Raw genomic sequence first — 14236 nt, 5'->3', positions numbered from 1 at the left:
TCTGCCTGCTACAAACTGCATTAAAAACTCTTTCTACTTCATAGAATCATAGAATGGTTTGGGTTGGAAGGGACCTTAAAGATCATCTAGTCCAAAGGACTGCAGTCCTTCAATATTGAGAAATGTTTTTTTTTTAAATAAGGTAGGACCTTAAGTGCCACATGTTCACCAGGAATGGTCAGGATATGTGAAGGAGAGGGGAAAGATGTTTTGTTCAAGTGCCATTTTCATTTAAACAATTGTGAATCGTGAATGACTTTGTAATAAAAACCCAGAACCTAAATGAAGTCAGCCAAACCAAACTGAACAAACCAATAGTTTGCACATCTTTACAATTGCAATGAAATGTGATGACAACAAGCAGCCATGTTTGACTTCTTGATTGGTAACTGACTTGTTTCACCTTATATTGTACTTTTCACCATTCTTATTAACTAATTAATACAAACAGACAAATCCTTCCTCAATCCTGGTCATGAAACCAGAATAAAAGCTGGTGAATTCATGGGAAGGGTGATGGCACAGGAACAGGGAAGTCTCTCTCAGTTGTGGTGGTATCCAAAGTTTAAACACTAAATCCTGGAAGTCTGAGGATTAGGAAGGATTAAGGAGAAAGCAGTCCTACTAAAACAAAGCCTGTAAGTTCCTAATATCCTCAATAGAAAAATGATGTGCCTTGAAAAGATCTGCAGAGTACAGCAGCCAAAATAGCTGGATTTATCTGAGCCATGATTATTTCCATTCTCTTTTCTTCTTTTTGGATTTACCTTCAGTTAGAGGTATAGTTACAGACCAAAAATTTACAGTCCAGCATAAGCAGATTTTCAATTTAAAATACTGGTTAGGAAGTTTGCATGTCATTTATTTAAAGGAATATGATACTATGAAAAATAAGTTCACTGCAAACCCAGGAGTCTCCCACACAGATTTATGTTCACTGTTCATTAAAAAAGAGAAAGTTATAAGGGCTTAACTTTTCTGCTGAGTAGTTCCTTTATGGAAAGAATGCATTTATGAAGTAGCTTCATTTATTTTACTGTTTAACATTTATTGCTGCTTTTTATCATACCATTTATTTCACAATTGTGTTTAACATGTATTCCCTGCCATACCGATCAGAACTCCTTTTGCAGCTAATCTGTAGTGATGTTAATCTTGTTTTTTACAATAGTATCATGAAGGTTTAAAGTAATCTGATGGTTATTGGCATGTCCCAGCACTCCCATTCTGCCGTGCAATCACTGTGTCCTCAAATGATATTCAAATAATGTGGCAGAAGTTGAATTTTGTTGAATTTCTTAAGCTGAGTAGAAGAAAGTCTTGTTTCCTCCTCTGCAATCTTCAGTCAAAGAAGTTCAAATAAATAATAGGAAAGCTCAGAGTGATACAAAGAGTTGCATATTTCCTATACAAAATCTTATTAAAAATACTGTTTTTTCCCAAGAAGTTGAGTTCTTTCAGTTCAATAGACCTTTTAGTATAAGGCAAATTTGTATCTTGACTGTAGGCAATTTGTGCCCAATAATTGATCGAGAGCAGAGGCATCCCTTACAATATTTTCAAATTTGGTTATTGTAGTGGGAGGAGCCATTCTTGCTCCTGAAGCTCGACGAGCTGCTGGTCTCTTCCAGGACTCCAGCCACCACACAGTGCTTCCAGGGTAGAAGTGTAGCGGGAAGAGCCTTTCTTGCTCCAGAGGCTCAACAAGCTGCTGACCTCTCCATGCCTCACACCAGAGTGAGCTGAGCTCTGCTCTGTGGGTGTGTGTCCCACCTTTATTGGCCCCCTGGTCTTGCTCATGCCCAATAGGGGCCTGTCCTAATCAGGCACAGGTGGACTCACACCCACTCTTTGGCAACTCAAGGCACCTGGTTGACAATGTCTCTCTACAGGTTATGAAGCCATTAACGATCTTATCTCAATTTTCCTGCAGCTTTTACTCCTTTCCTCATCCAGGCAAGCTTTGGTTGGTATCTATAGATGTTTATTGTGACTCAGGTCTGGTATAAGTCTGTGGTCTCATAAATGCAGATTAGTTGGAGCAGAACTGCTGGTGAGACTGAGTTAGCCATGAGTCTGGGCAAATTTCAAGGGAGATCAGTTCACAGTTTGTGCATGAACCCTTCTTGTCTTTTCAACTGGAGTAGCTTTGATGCTTTTAATATTAGGTACTCTCTTCAAATTTGCTGCTGAGTCATCCCAGAAATGGAAACAAACTCGTGATAGAGCTGAATCTTGTATTTTTAAACAATGTAAAATATTATTGGATGTGTTATTTAAATAGGTCAAAGGCTTAGGAAACTCTAAATATGAACTCTGGAATAATGATAAACATTTTTCATGTGATTTATTAAAAATATTTATTTTTATTAAGTGCCATAATTATATTTGTTTGCAAACACAGTTTTACTGCTACTGAATATTACTTTGCTCTGTAAGAAATGCTGGGTCTCCAGTTTGAGCAGGAGTTAGAGATGTGTTCAAGCAAGCATGTGTTCAAGTGAAAGATGTTCTCCTGAATCAAGCAAGACATAAACATTCAAGCATGGAGTACTGCAATTTAAATGCAGAATATGAACCTAAAAGCTCATGGGTCCCATCCAATTCAATGCTGAAAGAGAACCTGAACATCTTCTGCATAAAGAAGATAATACAAGTAGCTCATGAGCTGTTTGGGATCAGAGTGATGGAGGTATCAGGGACCTTATTATTGATTCAAATTTTCAAGCTCAACTTTGAGTTGAACTGAAGGCTGTAGCCTGATGGTTCAAAAGGTAATAATTTGCTATTGATGCTCAGGACAGATTTTTGTCCTCTCCATGTCTTGAGTGTGATAGTTTATATTTATATATAAGTCTGAGACATCTAAACTTGGTGTGATGTAACAAAAACACAGCAAATCTCTCACATTCTGTTCAAGAACTCTTTCAATGATTTGCAAGATTCAAACTTATGTTGTTTTGTGACTTGATCTTAACCAAATCACCAACAAAGCAAAACCTAATCAAAAAGAATAAGGAATATAACACTGAAGGATGATTTCTTTATTGCATTTTCAATATTTCAGCCTCCTTGTTATATTATGAAATTTCTCATTTTATGTATAAACATTAAACCAAATGTTTTTTCAATGCAATTAATTCCATCAAGAACAACAGTTATAGATCAGAATCTTTTGTTATATCTCCTATGTCCTCAGTCAGACTGAGCTGCCAAGAAACAAAACATTACTTGAATTCACTGTCAGTGGCTTGAGGGAAATAATTGCCACAAGTTAAGGCTTCATTTAGACAGTAAGCTGACCTGGGCAGTAGGTTTGTTCTATTTGTTCTATATTGTCTCTATATTTCAAGGTTACCAACAGTTAAATTGTTGATTTGAAGAATTTTAATTTGCTCATTTTCAGTCATGGATGAAGAATGCCTTATTATATTTTTCAGCACTCTGAAGTATGGACTAGTAGTAGAACTATTAAGATTTACAGCACTGAAAGAGACAGTTGAAATAGGGGAATTAAGTAAAGTTTTATGGCAGAAGCTGAAAAAGATAAAGCATTAAAATTGAAACTTATGGTTGTGAGCTTTTGGAAGAGAGTAGAGAGTGTTTGTTCATGCATGTGAATACACCTATAACAAAATTTATTTCTATACCTCTAATAGCAATGAAAAAAACCTCAGCCCAACAAGTGGTTTGTTAAAAATATTTATGGCTTACAGTGCAAGGTTGCAGTCAGCAGATTTTTGTCCTTTTGGCATTGAAAGGGAAAGAGAAAAAGATTTGTGTCTTCACAGGAAGAGAGCATGGTTAATAAATTGACAAGCACAGTGCTAGTGAAGTGGACTCTTTGGTGGAACTTTTCTGTTGGATGGCTGTGTATGGACAATGACTTCTGCAGGGTATCCCACCCCCAGTGGGCAGGATGATCTTGGTCATGAGAATAAATCTGAATTGTTCTCAACAAGTGCCTCAACCTGGCACTTAGTTCTGTAATTCTACATTATTCATTTTATGATTGTGTTTCTACCTCTTCTTCCTAGCAGGGAACTCTTAGGCACATCAACCTGCACCCCTCAGGAAAGCTGCTATGATTATTTTAGTGACATTTCCCAGCTCAGGATGTTTCTAGATGAGTCTTGCCCTGGGTAAATAGCTCTTAATAAATAATATGCACCTCAGCACCCATTCCTCTCCCTTCCCTCTCCCAGGATGGGTGGATGACTGACTGGTTGCACACAGAAGGGTGTCTCCATGTTTCCAAGTTTAAGAAGTCTATTTACAGTTCTCTAACCTCAGGGAAGAACATTCAGCCACCCGAAACTAGAATTTCTGGAGAGCTCTTTCTGAGTTTAAAATATTGCAACGAAGGGAAGAGGCCTTTTTCATCACCTTGTTTACATGTTCTTGAGCCATTTTACATCCCATAATGACCTTTCTTTTATTTCCATGCTTTGTTTATCAGAATGACTTGTATTCCCCTTTATTTGGTACAAAATGGATAGAGTGATAGGGATAATTCTGTAATGCCAAGCTTGACCTTCACTTCCTTTTGTAGCTGATGGAACTGATGTAGCTTTTGGAGCTGATGGATTTGTGCCTATTTAGGTCAGAACAAAATCTTTTTACATACAAGGTTTAGTTACAGGGTTTCATGATTTCATTGGTTCTGAACTTATAGGATGCTGCATTACTCATGTGCAAGGAGCTTTTATCCATCACTGGCTGTAGTTTTGTCTTAAGTGGGTAGAGAAGAAAATCTTAGCTAATTGCCACCTCGTTTGGTACAGACCTATTCTGAGAGAGACATTCAGTAACAAATCAGGCAGCTGTGCAACATCTGGATGAAAGAAGCTAACAAATAAGAAAGATTTAGTAGGTTCTCTGTGTTAGTAAGATAAAATGATTGGTCTGTATTTTGGAATTGATCTGTATTTTGGACCTAGCACCTAAAGGGAATTTTGGGAATAGCTCGCTTAATCTTTGTGTAAAAAGACAAAGAAATTTAGGAAATATGAAGTAAACAGTTCACTGACCAAAACCTGACTACTGCACAGCCATTTCAGCCATAGGTGATGGATACAGCATGTGGAATAGAGTGCATTTTAAATTATGAGTAATGTTTGCATTGCATCAAGCATAATCCTTGATCAGTGAAAATATTAAACATGTAGAAAATATGTATCTAGAAAATAGAAAATAGTAGTAGAAAATAGATCTAAAAATAGGTGGGAAGGTACTTTTTGTTTGTAAAAGGAGTTACACAGAGACTTAAAATCCTAAATTCGGAGGCTGGTGTGAAAGTCTTGCACCAATCCTGCAAAGAATATCAAGACAAGGATCTTCCCCTAGGGTTTTGCATTCATGGAGCCAATTTGCAGCACTTTAATGTATTCCTCTGAAACATCTGAACATCCTTGATCCTGAATTATAATCCATTATTTAGGCTGATCAGTGTTTAGAACACCTGTCTGCCTGCAGTTCTGGTCCTTCAAAGCTAAGGAAAGCTTTGGAGTAAACTGAGGGAAAGTGTAACAGGCAAAAAAAAAAAAGTGATCATGTATAAGAAATGGAACTTAAGAAGAGAAGATGACAGGGTTAAAATAAGTAGCCTAGAAGAGGAACGGTCTATAAATAGCTTTAAGGAAATAATAACGTAAATGAAAGAAGGGAATTATTCAGTCTCAGAAGGCAATAGAACGAAATCAGAGCTATGGCAGGAAAAGCTGAGATGATGCCCTCTGAATTACAGGAACAATCAGGCTTGGAAGAGATCTCAAGAGGAGAAGTTGGGGTGTGAATTATCAGATATTCAAGAACAGATTAGCTAATCCACTAGCAGAAATTAGTTACAACTGGAAATACTTCTGCATGGTCCTTTTCAGTTCTGATAGCTGATTTTATGAAAAAATTCATAATTTAAATGTTGGTAGTATCTCACCTTAGGACCTAATTTTATTGCTGGGGAAATGAGTGCTGACCTTGCTGTACAGCAAGATGGTGTGCACTGAAACCTGCTTCCAGAGATATGTCATACAGTTAAACTAAATTTCTAATGAGGTTGTTTCAAAATCCAAAGTTGGTGCAATGCAGTGGCATTTGTAGATGCCAAGTTAAACTTTGTTATGAAAGAAGCAGCTTTGCTTTCTCAGTTATTAGATGAGTTTTTCAGAGAGGTATCATTTTGCAATACTTGGATTTCAAGCTGAATTAAAGCACTGGAGTTTATGCCATAGAGCACTTCTTGGAATAAAATGTTTTCAGTTATGCTATTGAGTCTTTGAGACTATGATAATAAATCTGGAATCTCATAGAGATTCAGCTGAAATATACCAAATAACCATAAGAAAACTACCTTGTGAAAAACATTTTTTTGGTGGTTTGTGATCCACATTTTCATTCTTAGGTATGACATTTCTAATAGAGCTCAATTTGCAAAGGTATCCATAGATTCTTAGTGATTTTGACCCTAAATAACCAAAATAGTATTGTCATCTCAGAGCTTAGGTGTATTCACTGTATAGATAGATATCCCTGATATTCCTACTACTGAAGGTCTGTCCTAATAAGAGATTATTTCAAGTGTAATATTTAGTGCATGTGCTATATTTATTATTTCATTTTTGGTGGTAGAATTGTATTCACATGTAATGTCCTGATACTGACCAATTGTATTATAGAGCAAGAAATCACAGGGAAGTATTATCTAGGTCTCTCCTTCTTTTTCTAGGGGGATCATATTCCTTTCTGCTGGAAATAGGCATTCATCGCCTTAGAACTCCATGGTCCACATCTATTTCCAGTTTCTTATGTAAAAAGGGCCCCACTTTTCCTCTTTATCTTGCACATTTTCCACCAGCCTCACCACCTGGAGGTTTACAATCCTGGGGTCTGCAGGGAAGGTAGGCAGGGGATGGGCTTCTCTCTCAGTTAGAGATGAAATTAATCAGGAGATGAATATCTGAAATCAGGGGAATTACCATGCTCTGAAACTGTGGCAGAAACAAAAGGAGAAAGAGATGCAAGCGTTGCCAAATGTATTAATCACCTTCCAGGCTCTGGTTCTCCAGTGCTGCCTTAGCTAACTCGACCTTGAGTTAAGAGGTGAGATGAGGTACCAGCCCCAGTAGGGATTTAATTTGGCCAGTAGCATAAAGGCAAGGAAGGCTGAAGGCTGCTTTGTTCCAGTCTCTGGGTGATTCCAGCTACCCTCATGTTCTTCATGATATTCTTTTAAAAATTCACTTAGCCTTCCCATGACAAACTGGACAGCCCAGCTCAAGTGGCAGTAATGGCATGCTGGTGTTGCAAGCAACATTCAAAGCTGTGCATAGCTGTAAGAAATTAATATAGAAGTTTCTAGAATGCTTATTACTGCATTTATTTATTTTTTTTTTTTTTGCATACTGGACTTGAAAATATCTTGGGAGATCTGAGTGTGGTCATTAATGAACCTCAAAGGTCAGAGAGGTGGGAGAGTTAATAAGCTGCTACAGTCTTGTAATTCATAGTATGAAATTCATTTCTTGGTGTCCATAAATATTTCCAGCATGTTGTGTGTCAGTGCAATGTCCTGGAACTGCAATCAACAATGTAAGAGCAAACTTATGAAGTAAAACTGTATATAACTGTGTAAGCTCTCAAGTGGTGTTACTGAGTTAATGTTGTTAATGTATAACACTGTGTTTTGAAGCAGTAAAGAACCAAACTTACTGGCTGCACTTAACACCAAGGGGAAATTTTGATGTCACTGTATCAGAACATCAAATTGGGTATTTTCAGTTGTGTCTGCCAATTTTTATTCCTCTAAACACCCAACCAGACTGATGGCATCACGGGCAGATTTCATCTTCTGCACTTTGTTACCTGAATGTGCTTTCAAATAAAGCAAGAGAACAGATTGATGTGGTTACCTGCTGTCTTGCCTCTGACTTTTGATGACAAGGTAGTGTTTTCACATCAAGGTGGCCTTTGGGGCCATTTCAGTGCAAGCCACAACCCTCATGTGTCTGCAGCCAAGTGCTTCACCATGACAAGGAGCTGCAAGAAGATGGTGAGACCCATTCCAGTGTGGTGAGAAGCACTCCAAAACTTGAGGTTATGAAGTTGCTTGTCCTTGTCTCAACCATCCTGAATAAAAGGATTGTCCAAATAAAGAACAAAGCACTTTAAAGCACATTCTTCACCTCTTCTTTTGGTTTTTTTTCTTTTCATTTTTTTTCTTTTTTCTTTTTTCTCTTTCTTTTTTTTTTTTTTTCATTTTTTTCATTTTTTCCTTTTTCCCCCCTTTCTTTTCTTTTGTTTTTCTTTCTTTTTTTCCTTTTTATCTGTGACCCCAAAAGACAGATGGCAGCTCCAGCCAGCAGTTCTGGTCAGGGAATCATACAAAGCTTCAGAATACACTTTGGACATCCTGGCCAAGTGCAGTGCTGCCTGAACAGGTTTGTAATATGCTTTTCCCAGAGGGAACATGAAAGTGGGATGCTGCCCTTCTTACTGGGAGCTTTGCCCTCTTCTTTGAGACTGAATGGAGTTGAACACTCGGGAAAAGGGGAAAGTTTCAGCTCTTAACAGCCAGTAATGCTTGGGTTGGGTGTCAGCTTAGATGGGATGGCACCTGCTGTCCAGGATGGGTTTATTGATGGAACTAAGTAGTAGCATCACACTGGAAAAGGCAAAAATGCGGGGGTTTATCAGGTGGGATGAGCAGAGAGTGTGTGAGGCCACAGTACCATGGGGATGCAGGGGTACTGGTTTGCCTGCACTGCAGTGATAGTTCTGCTGCCACCTCTACCTATATGGCTCCTGTCCTGCCTTCCCAGCCCTGGGGGTTGTTCACAGAGTGACGGCTGCTAGGGATAGCCCAGAAATTCTGTCTGGAGTGTGTTCTGCTTCTCTGGGCTTGGGCTGCCCTGGTTCAGGTACAATGTCCCACCATCCTGTCCCAGGGTTTTCAGCTGGGTGGCTCAGTTCCTACATGAAGTGAGAGTAGGAGGATTCAGAGAGGATTCAGCGAGGATTCATAGGTCTGTGGACCAAAGGGTGATGTGCTGCTGCTTCATAGACTGTTCTGATTAATGGTCATGCTACTGGCTTGCTCAGAGGATGAGAAATGAGATGGAGCATTTGTGCAGCAACACTGGTGCAGAAGTTGGATTCCCATGGCTTGGAGGAGGTTGGTGGGATGCACAAGTGGGCAGTCCAGGTGTGGACAGCAAGGGAAGGAAGTCAGTCAGCTTCATTTTTTTTTCTTCACCTTCCTTCTTCTTCTGACAAAAGGTGCACAGTGGAAAACCTTGCCAGGCAGTGCTGGCAGCAGGTAAAGGGTTGCTGGCAGCAGGTAAAGGGTTGCTGACAGGCAGAGGCTGCATAACCTTTTCCTCCCAGACCCATCCTCCCCTCTTCAGCAGAAATCTGTCCATAAGTATGGCCATCCAAGGCCCACAAACTGCATGAGATGCTGGGTGGGATTGAAGGGATGTGGCAGTGTTTCAGTCTCATTTTGCTCAGCTAAAGTAAAAAATGTGACAAGAGGAACCCTCAGCGAAAGGACTGAGCTGGAAAATATTGCCAGGCTGCTGCCTGTGCTGTTGCCACACCACATCTCCTCTGTCCATGCCCAGTGCCAAGTGTCCTGTTTCAGAGGAAAGAGTGGGAGAGGGTAAGATCTCTGGTGAGGGGCAGCAAAACCCCATCAAGGGAATGGAAAACCTTCTGTACGATGCCAGGTTCCAGGGACTCACCTTGGAAGAGGGGGAAGTCTGATGGGGTATGGTACAGAATACAGCATGTAAAGGGTAAAAGGAACTGATTTGCAATTTTTTCATGGCACAGAAGTTTGAAGGCACCAAATAAACATCCTGATGCAGAACAGCAGGCTTGGGGCAAAGGAAGGGATGTGCATTGCTCCAGCAGGGCATCATTAAGTGAGGGAGGGGTTTTCACTCATGCTGAGGCAGAATTTGGGCCACTGGCTGATTGTGCTCCACAAAAAAGGTAGAAAGTGACTTTTCCATCTGAGACACAGGAGCTTTTCCTGGCAGGGTCTGGTCCCACAGAAGTGACATAAAGCATGATAGTTGGCAAAGTGCTCGAGGATGCTTTAATGGCCTCAGGGAGGTGGGGGGTCCTCCCAACATCCTATGGCTCCACTTAAACAAGATGGTGGGCTTTGATTTCAGTGATGCAGGTTTAGATACAATGATAGAAATTTCAAGGCACAGGTTGTTTTGTCTCTTTTTATTTTTTTTTTTTTGAAGGTCATGCTTATAAACAGCATAAAAATAGTTCCCTGAGTGAATCAAGGGTTATTTCTCTTAGCTTTCTTCAAAGCCAGAATAAAAGATCAGATTTTTTTTTCCTTCCTTTCATAGCTGTTACTCTGATACACTGAAAAAGAAACAACAAGTTTTATAAAAAAAATATTATGAAAAAATTTATTTTATATCATTAGGAAAAACAAAAGATCAGAGACATCTCCACTATCCATGGAGATCTGGAGATTAGTGAGGAGCTTTCTGCTTTTCTCTGTAGTGGAAGCTGAAAATAAATTAATTTAATCAAAATTAAAAAAAAAATAAAAAAATTGGTGCATACAAATCTTGTGTGTGGATATTAAAACAACCAGAGCTTGCAGATAGCAATGAAAGAGAGGTTTGAATCCAAATGCAAAATAGAGGTTTCACTGCTGTCCTAAAGCTCATTCTTTATCTGAGTTTGGTTTTCAGGAGTGAAATCCTGTGAACCAGGAGCACTTCTGTGACATGATTCTGGAGTAACAACGCCTGATGGAATTGGTGTTTTGGCCCAACCCTGAGGGTCCATATGTAGAAAGGATGGTGGAGTGGTAAAGGCAAGGTTGGCATCTTTTAAGTGCCTGCTGTTCAAGACAGAGGGATATTCATCTTATCCTTTCAGGATATTTCAGGGGTGTCACCACAATTGAAGTTTTGGTATAGATTTTCCCCCTCAATTCCTTGTCTTGACTATTAAGTAGGAAAACAAAATCAGAAAAGGAGGTGACTCCATTTGAGAAGGCTTGAAATGTGTCTCTCACTGCTCTCATTCCTCTGGAGCATTATTTTTATAATTTTACTCTTTTTTAATTTTGTGCTGGTGGGTAGGGAGAACTTTTGATTCCAGTATGCTGCCTATAAATAACTTTTCAGAATTTCTGTCTTAAAATATCAGGAAAGTTGCTGCTCTGTTTCTGCTTATCTTGATATTTTTTTGAAAATTTTGTGCATATTTTTTTCCACTTGGAATGGTACATGATTGATTTTAAAAGAGTATTTTAAAACCATGTAAAGCAGATGACACTTTTGCCTATAGGAAGAAAAGCTGTGATGATCATAAAGCCTACTTACATCCAGTGGAAATCAAATGTCAGGACTAAATAAAATCTTGCTCTTTGCCTAAATGCCTCACCAATACATCAAATGGCACAGAGTGATATTTTCCCTGTTTTCTATTAAGACCTTTGAAAGCTTTTCTTGAGATCCAGAATAGCAAGAGAACAGCCAAGGTTCAAGAGTCTCTTCCCTTCCATTAAGAAAAAAGCTTTAAATTCTGACCTGCTGTATTTCAAAGACTCTTGACCACATGTTTTTACTGTAAGTTTCTCTATTTTCTCTGGCCCAAATATGTCATTGTTCAGGCAAAAGAAAGAAAAAGAGTTCAGGCCTTTTGAAAGAGACTGAGAAGTAGAAACTGAACCTCACATATCTATCTTTCCAAAGGAATATTTTTACTTTCTCCTCATCAATCTAAAGACAACCTTCATGCAGCAAGGATTCTTGTCCAAGGAAGTAGAAAGAGTCCTTGAAAGTGCTACCCCAAAACCAGGTGAAAACTATTTTTTTTAATACCTTCTTCACTCAAATGAGACTCAGTGATCAATATCTTCATTATGAAACCAGTCTTTGCTCAAATCTTTTCCAAGGACAATGTCTTCATTTTCATGGTAAAAAACCCCCAGTATTTTAGCAAGGGGTTCATTCTTTCAAATAGAAATGAATCTTGCAATATTTAGAATTTATCCTGGAATAATTCTGTGGGTTTTGAAACTCTAGTGGAGTGCCTGGAATGGTTTTTAGGGTTTTGATGAATCAATAGCCACAATATGGAGTTTTGTGCCTGTCTCAGGGATCAACACAAAATACTGCTAGACAAAGAAGAGAATAAGGGAAAAAAAAAAAGAGGAAAAAAGAAGAAAATTATACTCTAGTTGAAAGTAGTTTGCTGCTCTGTGTCATACTTGCAGTAAGGTAGAACTGGGAACAATGGAAAAAATAAGTTTCCTTTTGAAGGAAGTGCAATACATAATAAAGGAATCATGAGTGATGTAAGGATAGAACTGCCAGCTTCCTATTCTTGCTCCATTCTTATCCAACACAGTCTCCCAGAAGGTGCCAAATGCATACTGGATTTCAGCCCTATGGATTTTTACATTGGAATTGATCAGCATTAATGCTCTGATGTATCACAGTCATCTTTGAGGAGACAGTAAAAATGTGCTGTTTTGAGAAGAGAGTGAGAAAAAGTCAGCTTCTATGATGTGTTGAGATGGAATCAGGGCCTGAAAGTGAAATTCAGTTGCATTGTACCATGCAGGACCACTGGGGCATGTGCAGGATCTGCACCCCAACCTGTACATCACTCCTGTGGCCCTCCATGAGCAGAGGAACTTCAGAGTACAGAACATGATTACAAGCAGAATATGTGATATACTCTGACTGAACTCTGCTGAGCAGAAACAGAAGTATGCCAAGCTGGCTTTACATGTGTTTGGAGCTTCCCTTGAGCACAGTCTGAAGGGTGGGACAGCTTCATGGTCATGAGAACTCTTCCAAGGCTGCAATGAAGCAAAAATACTTGCAACATTCTGGCTGAATTCCAGCACTCCCAGCTTTTTTTATTGGCTGCCGTTGTCTCCATCCCATGAGAAAAAACACCTTTAATCCAAAGGTTTCTATCAGTTTCAGTGTCAGCTCAACTCATTTATGTTGCTGGATTGGGCAATAGCACATTGGCTGTGTCATTGGGTAAGTAAGGAGTTTCTTATCACTCATGCCTCTCCCATCTGTACATAGGGATTGGGTTAAGACAAACACCTCTCCAGAGATGCTGCTGGGATTAACACCAGAAAGGGCTGTATGGCACTAAGGCAAGGCACAGCATAATTAAAGTCACACTGAGTATCATAAACCTCACCCATCTTTGGTGCTATAGCCAGAGCCTATTGCTCCCAGAGCTTGGGCTTCTAGATTTGGAGGAACAGAAGCAAGAAATCAGCCTGAAGTGCTATTTACAGAGGAGCTATATTGCACTGAGGAGCAACTGCAAGAGAAATGTTTGCACCTGAAAGGCTGAACAGAAAGAGACATCATAAGGTAACAGATTTGTTTCCATATAGGGAGGCATAAAGGGACTTATATCAAGCACTGTCAAAGCCCTTCTGGGAATATCTCCTCAGCCTGCCCTGTTTATTACTGCAACATCAGTGGCAGGGATGCTCTCAGGGATGCATTAAGCTCTGCTCTTTGAAACAGGGATACACAGTTCTCTGGAAATACAATGGGCATCTAGCTGGGGTGAAGCCTTTTGAAGAAAAATGGTTTAGCAGACATCTGACAAATCATTTGGGTTTGGCATGGGCAGTGCCTTCACAGAGGGTCTGTTGAGATAAGAAGGGAAGCCATAAATCTTTGTAGTCAAACAGGGCCTTTTCAGAAGGTTTTGTTTTGTCATTCTCTAGCTCCACTTTCATTTTTCCCTTCTCTAAGTCCTCATTTGTTCCAGTGTTTCATTAATTTTCTTATTCTCAGTGTAGACAGAAGCCAGGATAATGTTTTTAATACATTATAGTCTCATTTTTGAAATGTTGCTGTCAACTTGGCTTATGTAAAATAGCTTATGCATTTTGCTTAAATATTGAAAGCCTGTTTATATCAGTAAGTAGCATTTTTTTTTCCCCTTGGATAAATGCTGCAAGATATACCAATAGGAATCAAATGCCTCAGACAAATAAAAAGTGGCAGTGGATATCTTATGAAAAGCTATTTATTAGGATTTCAGTCTTAAAGGCTTCCAGAAAGCAAGCAAGAAAAAAAAAAAGTGTAATTCACCTTCAAAGAGATCAGTTTATCATATTTGCTTACTTCCATGTAAAGCTGCTTTGGTTGTTAAAGGATGACAACTGACTGAGAAGGAAGGAGCAGGGAAGGTAGAGGAGAAGAGGGTG

This window comes from Calypte anna, chromosome 3 (assembly GCF_003957555.1).
Source record: "Calypte anna isolate BGI_N300 chromosome 3, bCalAnn1_v1.p, whole genome shotgun sequence".
Classification (NCBI taxonomy): domain Eukaryota; kingdom Metazoa; phylum Chordata; class Aves; order Apodiformes; family Trochilidae; genus Calypte; species Calypte anna.
The sequence above is the reverse complement of the archived record's forward strand: the minus strand, read 5'-3'. Positions refer to the sequence as shown.